We start from the raw sequence: 6000 nt of genomic DNA on the forward strand, positions 1-6000 counted from the left end.
GGCCTTCGTCAGGGGATGAACTGGTCTAAAATATTCTTCTCTAGCAAATCTGCTCAAAATAATATAGTGCCAAATAGTGAGGAACTAATACTTCATATGATTTGGAAACTATATTTCTATTAATGCCTTTTTTGCAGCCACAGCATGCTGTTGGCTCATATTCAGCTTGTGATCAACAATACCAAAATTCTTCTCGCATGTAGTATTGCTGAGCCAAGTATCCTTATCTGTGCATTTGGTTTCTTTTTCCTAGGTGTAGAACTCTGCACTTATCCCTGTTAAATTTCATTCTGTTGTTTTCAGTCCATTGCTCCAGCCTGTCAAGATCCCTTTGAATTTTGTTTCTGTCTTCCATAGTATTAGCTATAGCTCCCAATTTTGTATCATCTGCAAATATGATAAGCATTCCTTGTACCGTCTCATCTGGGTCATTAATAAAAAAGTTGAAGAGCACTGGGCCTGCTCATTACCTCGCCCCAGTTTGAAAAGGAACCATTGATAACACTCTTTGAGTATGATTCTGTAGCCAACTGTGGATTCACCTGATAGTTCCATCCAGCTCACATTTAGTTAGCTTGCTAATCAGAATATCATGGGGCACTTTGTCAAAAGCTTTGCTGAAGTCAAGCTATATTATGTCCACAGTAACCCCACTGTCTACCAGAAAGGTTACCCGATCAAAATAATGAGTTAAGGTTAGTCTGGCAGGAACTTTAAATGACTGTTCTTGATAAATCCATGTTGGCTTCTAGTAATCACTGCATTGTTTTCACGATGCTTAATTATTGACTGCTTTATAACCTGCTCCAGAATTTTCCCAGGGATTGATATCAGGCTGACTGGTCTGTGGGTCCCAAGTTCCTCCTTTTTGCCTTTTTAAAGATAGGGACAACATAAGCCCTCCTCCAATCATCCGGCACTTAACACCCATCCTCCATGATTTTGCAAAGATAGTAGACAGTGGTTCCAAGAGTTCTTCAGCAAGTTCCTTCAATACTCTAGGATGCAGTTCACCGGGCCCTGCACATCTGAACTCGTGCATAGTGATTAGGTATTCCTTGACAGTTTGACTATCAGTGTCAAGCTCCAGTCCTGCCCCTTCAACGTTACATTTGCCAGGAAGGTCAGAGACCCGCTTTTGGGAGAAGACTGAGCCGAAATAGGAATTGAGTACTTCTGCCTTTTCTTTGTCTTCTGTTATCATTTTGCCATTCTCATTGAGTAGCTGTACCACCATTTCTTTTCTCTGTCTTTTACTATGGATGCACCTGAAGAAAGCTTGTGTGCTATGTAACTTCTGACTACTGAAAGTGTTCAGGCTTATCTCTAACTTGCACATTTTTCTTATGTTTTAATTGTTGTCTGTCATGTTGATTTCATTTCAAGAAAGGCCGAGTGTGCAACAATGTCAAATAGATTTCATTAAATGCCAGTAACCTCACCTGCTATCATCATAGAATCAACAACTACACACATGCACACATAATAGTTGGCAGAGCAATCTAAATGGCAGGAGGCTGGTGGAAGTGTGGCCGGCAGAAAGGAAGGGGCTCATATTAGGAGCCCCTGGGAGGGGAGCACGCTGGCTGCACTGGCAGAGCTCAGCAGAAAATGAAATGCATGTTTCCTTCTGCTACCCTTTTCCCCATTGTAGTGTCTGCGGGGACTAGGACCGAGCCAAATAGTGCCAGGATGCGGTATAAGTTTCCCTCCTCTTGTTTCTGACCCCAACACACTACCAGAACACCCCTTTTTCAGGCCTTGCACCAGCCTCGGCTGCGCTGGCCAAGCCTCAGCTGCACCTGGGTGGTGGCAGAGTTCTCCATCAGCACTGTAGCTACACACGGGTCAGGAATTTTTGCCAGCACAGCTGTGCCAACACCCTTCCTCCTCCTCCTCAGCTATGTCATATCCTGAATCCCTTCAGCCCAGTGAAACTACAAGGAGGATTGCACCTACTGTAAACCGCCCAGAGAGCTTTGGCTATGGGGTGATATACAAATACAATCAATCAATCAAATAAATCACTAAGACTGCACTCCTAAGCAGACTTATGTAGGGAGTAAGTCCCAATTAACTCATGTGGACTTACTTCCGGGTAGATGAACATGAAATAGTGCACCTCATTCCAGTAGGGTGGGAGGGGCAACTCACACTCTCCTTTGCAAGCAGTAGCAAAAACAGCTGCTCTGTGAGCAGCAAAGATGATATTAACAGACATGGCCAAGAAAGTAAAGATGGATCCCAGTACATGTTCTGATGAGAGTGCAACCAACAGGTTCTTGTTGCATGGAAATCATGTCCATTTAGTAGGGGTGGAAAGATTTCAGTTCTATCAGTTTCTTATTTTTTTCAATCTGAAATTCAATTCTTCATGTTTTTATAGCAATTTGCAAATTTTTATTTTACACTTCATGAAAATTCTTCAGCATTTTAGTGCAAATTTCTCCTAATAATTTTTTGTATGCAGTCTTGACTAATATACACTTTTTTGCAAGCAATTTCATCCCATATATTGCATTCATTTATATTATTTTCACCAATGTATTCATTTTTATGCACACTTTCCCTAATATATGCATTTTTTGTTAGTTGAATAAGTTCATTGCAAAATTTGGAGAAGTGCATGTTTCAAAGGATGGCTATGTTTCTCATATTGTTTAAGAAAGTGTGAAGTTGATCGATTTCTCTTTAAATGTGAACTGAATATAATTTCTTCCCCATCCCTACCGTGTAGGTATCAAAGATTACTAGCCACTTTGTCTATCTTTAAGATCATCATAAGAGCCCCCCTCTGCATGTTTCCATGCCGCGCTGAGGTGAAGTAGGTGGCTATGGGACATAGGGATTTTTTGGTGGTGGCACCATGGCTCTGGAATGCCCTCCTCAGAAAGGATTTCCTTCTTTGATGTTTTTCTGGCAGCAGGTGAAGATCTCTTAATTTTCTCAGGCCTTTTAACATTTTATTATTTGTTGTTGTTATGTGCCTTCAAGTCGATTATGAATCAGTAACCTCCAATAGCATCTGTCATGGACCACCCTGTTCAGATTTTGTAAGTTCAGGTCTGTGGCTTCGTTTATGGAATCAATTCATCTCTTGTTTGGCCTTCCTCTTTTTCTACTCCCTGCTGTTTCTCCCAGCATTACTGTCTTTTCTAGTGAATCGTGTCTTATGTGTCCATGAGGTATGATAACCTCAGTTTCATCATTTTAGCTTCTAGTGATAGTTCTGGTTTAATTTGTTTTAACACCCAATTATTTATCTTTTTTGCAGTCCATGGTATGCACAAAGCTCTCCTCCAACACCACATTTCAAATGAGTTGATTCTTCTCTTACCCACTTTTTCCACTGTCCCAACTTTCACATCCATACTTATTATTATTATTATTATTATTATTATTATTATTATTATTATTATTATTATTATTATTACTAGTAAAACTATTACAGCTTTATTTCATCTTACCTCTATCTCTGGATCTGAAGCTGCTATTATATATTTTTTAGAATTTGTATTTTGCTTCTGTGCTTAACTTTTGCATTTGATTGTTAGCCACCCTGAGGACTTGGTTTAAGTGCAGGATATAAATATTTTAAATTAATATATGCTGTCAAAGTAGCTAGCAAGTGGCGATCTACCAAACACACAACAAACAGAAAACAGAAAACAAAAAAGAAGGAAAACAACAAAAGCTAATCTTTCTAGAATGAACAGAAAAGCATTTTTCAAAATACAAAGCACATGATCCCAGAGGAAAAGATGTTCCCTCTGTGTTTTTCTTGGAACTTTAGACTTAGCTGTGGGCCAGCAGTTCTTCAAAACATTTTTAAAGAGAACTTAACAGTTGTTCCTCCATAGCTTGACTACGGGAATATGGCAGACTGGAGGGCCTTTGAGGCCTTTAGCTGCTTTTCCATGGGTTCCTCTCACAGCTCCACTCTACAGTTTTTCTAATTAATATTTATTGTATCATTTTAAAAAAAGAAACTGAACAAAGAGCACTACAAACAGGGAAAGGGAAGAAATTCTGTTTTTTTAAAGGACACCACCTTTGCAGGTTAAAAAATTAAGAGTGGAAGAGAAAGAAAAAAATAAAGAGGGGGGACAGAAGCCAGACATTTTAATTTTTATTAGCTTTTATAGGCCTCCCTTCCACAGAATTCTCAAGGCAGCTCACAACAAGAAAGAAAGCTATTTAAAATTCAATAAGAATGAAATCAAGTATAAAAAGAGCAGAAAAACAGTCACAGGAAACAAAAATAAATTATAGTGGCATGATTCTGAATTGTAGATTGGGTAGGTGAAGTTTCTTATCACTTGAGATTGCAATCCTCTGCATACTTCCTTGTAAGTCCCATTGAATACAGTAGGACTTGCTCTGAGTAAGCATGCATAGGATTGCACTGTATATAACTTTATGGGTTGTATAAATAATAAAAGTCTTTGAAGGAGACAAACACATAAATATTACTTCATATTTTGTCCCGATAAATATCTGACCTTTTATACTTTATTGTTATTACTACATTTTAAATCCCCCTCTAGGATGCACACCTTAATGTGGTGAGGGGGTTGTGAGTGTGTTGAAGAAGCTGCGAGCAATGCTGTCAGGAGTCTAGACCAAGAGGCTAGACTCCTGGCAGGGGCACCCAAGGCGGAATGGTCAAAGCTGAGACACCAGACTAAGAGGCATCCAAACTCAGAGGAAGGCAATGGTAAACCATCTCTGAATACCTCTTACTGCAAAAACCCTATAAACAGAGTATCCAAAATGCAACACGAGATAGTGCTGGAAGGTGAGACTGTGATGTTCCTATATTAATGTATATATGGTAAGTGTTGGTTGTTTAGAAGATACATGGTAAGTGGAGTGAAAGAGGAGGGGGAGTGAATGGGCAGTAGAATGTGAGATGATTGGCTGAGTGTTTAAAATGGCTGAACGCATAAAAGAAAGAGTGAGAGTGGAATCTGGGGGGAGAAGAGAAAGAGTGGGTTGCTTGGTGGGGTTGGAGAGAGTTGTTTGCCAGGAGAGAGTGGAGAAGGAGGGGGGTGGAGTTCGGATTAGTATTGAGTAAAACCATATGCTTATGTTCCTTAAGAAGAAATCTTGTTATCTTTGTTAGCTTTGTTATCTTTAATAAATACTTAATTTGGTTTACCAAATGCCTGATCCTTGGCTGGGGTTTCACAGACCAGAAAGGAGGGTAAGGTAATGACCAAGGCTGAAGGGGAACTGTAACAAATGGTGGCAGCGGTGAAGAGAATAACAATACCAGTATTCAGAGTCTCTGGGAATACTAGTATTAGGACGTGACTGGTGGTTGCCTAGCAGGGGGATCTGTTGAGATCTGTGCTAGAGCGGGGAGAGAAAAAATAAAAAAAGGACAGTCCGGACTGGTGGAGTCCCTGGTGGTGCCTAGTGACAGGCAGTAGCCACGCGCAGGTAGGAACCTGACAGGGAGAGCCAGGGAAGGGCATCACAGGTGGTGGCAGTAGCGGTGGGATACGAACAACAGAGAATCCAGATACGAATACTAGAGAATCCAGAACAGTGGTGTGGCAAACAGAAATAACAAAACAAGATTTCTTGTGAGAGTGACTGGCAAAGAATGTGTGGCAAAGAGTGAGTGAACTCAAACACCATGGCTGAATATATAAAATTGAAAAGAGAGGAGCTGGTGGAGAAGTGCATAACATTCAATTTACCTCACGAGGGTAAAGGGGTAGATGAATTGAGGGTAGCACTTATAGGATTTGCAACTGCCCAGCAAAAACAACCTGTCAGGGAAGAGACCCCAGAAGGATATTTCAGCAATCCCGCTTATATAGAGTACTTGAGAGAGAAGTTAAGATGGGAGGCTGAGGAAAAAGACAAGCAGAGGGAGTTGGAAGCTGAGAGATTGAGGATGGAAGCTGATGGGAAAGACAAGCAGAGGGAGTTGGAAACTGAGAAGTTGAAGATGGAAACTGAGAGATTGAGGATGGAAACTGAGAGAAT

Source organism: Rhineura floridana, chromosome 5 (assembly GCF_030035675.1).
Source record: "Rhineura floridana isolate rRhiFlo1 chromosome 5, rRhiFlo1.hap2, whole genome shotgun sequence".
NCBI lineage: Eukaryota > Metazoa > Chordata > Lepidosauria > Squamata > Rhineuridae > Rhineura > Rhineura floridana.